Here is a 1,255-nt window from a genome sequence, read left to right as displayed (position 1 = left end):
TCACTAGCAGATCTCAAGCCCCATGAAGATGAAGTCAACAATATTATTATAGGATCACAGGGAAGGGACTTTACGACAGTGTCCACACATGCAAACATGTGCACTTGCAGCAGCTCAAATAAAAGCAGTGCAAATTTGAGCCCGGGGTTTTTGCCTCAGCGCACGTGCTTGGACAGGCACTTTGTTGTGGAGCAAATTGCACCACTTGGGGCAAAATAACCCTGGATGGCTCCTCCCAGACCTGCAGCCAAGGGGAGCTAGAGCCCAGGGCCAGCACCTGTGCTGTCCCCAGCAATATAAAAAGCTACCCTGTCCTGGCCTCAGCAGTATAAAAAGCTGCCCTGGCAAGTATCCCAGGGCTACTAGCTCTCAGGAGCTTCTGGGGCTCAGCCAGTTGGTACCTGGGAACACTTCCCCCTTGTGCCAGCTGGATTCCTGAAGCAGGTCTGAGAGTTCCCTGCACCCTCTACCCACTGCAGCAGTCTGGCAGTGGGGGTTGCTGCCTGGCTATGAACTGCTGTGCACCTAAAACAAGAGACCACTATAAAGAGAGAGCGAGAGAGTGAGACAGAGACAGCAATCAGTTGGACAATGTTTTATTGATAAATCTACAATTTTAAAGCATGTCTCTTATCATAAAAATAAAGTGAACTCTAAATACATGTTTCAAGAATACATGAATATATATTTTGCTGCCCTCCCACAGGAGATTCAGCCCCCACACAGGGGCAATGGCCCCCCAACAAGAGTTACAGCCATCAACAGGGGCTATGTCCCCCCAGTAGTGGCCAAATGGCCCCTGCAGGGGCTACCACTCCCCTGCAAGGCCCACATGCCCCACCCTGGCCCCTCAATTGCTGCCCCACCTGTTCCCATCTCAGCGTACCTGCTGCAGCCCCCCCGATGGCTTCCCCCAGCCCCACCCCTACTTCCCCAGACCCCCCCAGTCACTGCCCCACCCAGATCCACCCCCCATTTGCACCCCAAGGCCCTCATGGCTGCCCCCTCACCCCAGGCACCTTCATTTTAAAGAAGAAAAAAGAGAAAAAAAGGTGAAAAGAAACAGGAAAAAAAGCCTCTACTTACCCTAGAAGCAAGGGTGAGGGGGCCTTCTGGTAAAGCACCCTGCCCCGGGCAGCACAGGACAGTGGGGGGCAGGAGGGGAGGCTGGGGCTGCTGGGGCTGTCCCTCTGCCCCTTACTGTGTGGGTGGGGCCCCAGTCAGCCAGACGGCAGCTCCAACTGCTGGTAAGTGC

This window comes from Gavialis gangeticus, unplaced genomic scaffold, assembly GCF_001723915.1.
Source record: "Gavialis gangeticus isolate Ggan-Ray unplaced genomic scaffold, GavGan_comp1, whole genome shotgun sequence".
Taxonomy (NCBI): Eukaryota; Metazoa; Chordata; order Crocodylia; family Gavialidae; genus Gavialis; species Gavialis gangeticus.
Note: the sequence above shows the minus strand (reverse complement) of the source record.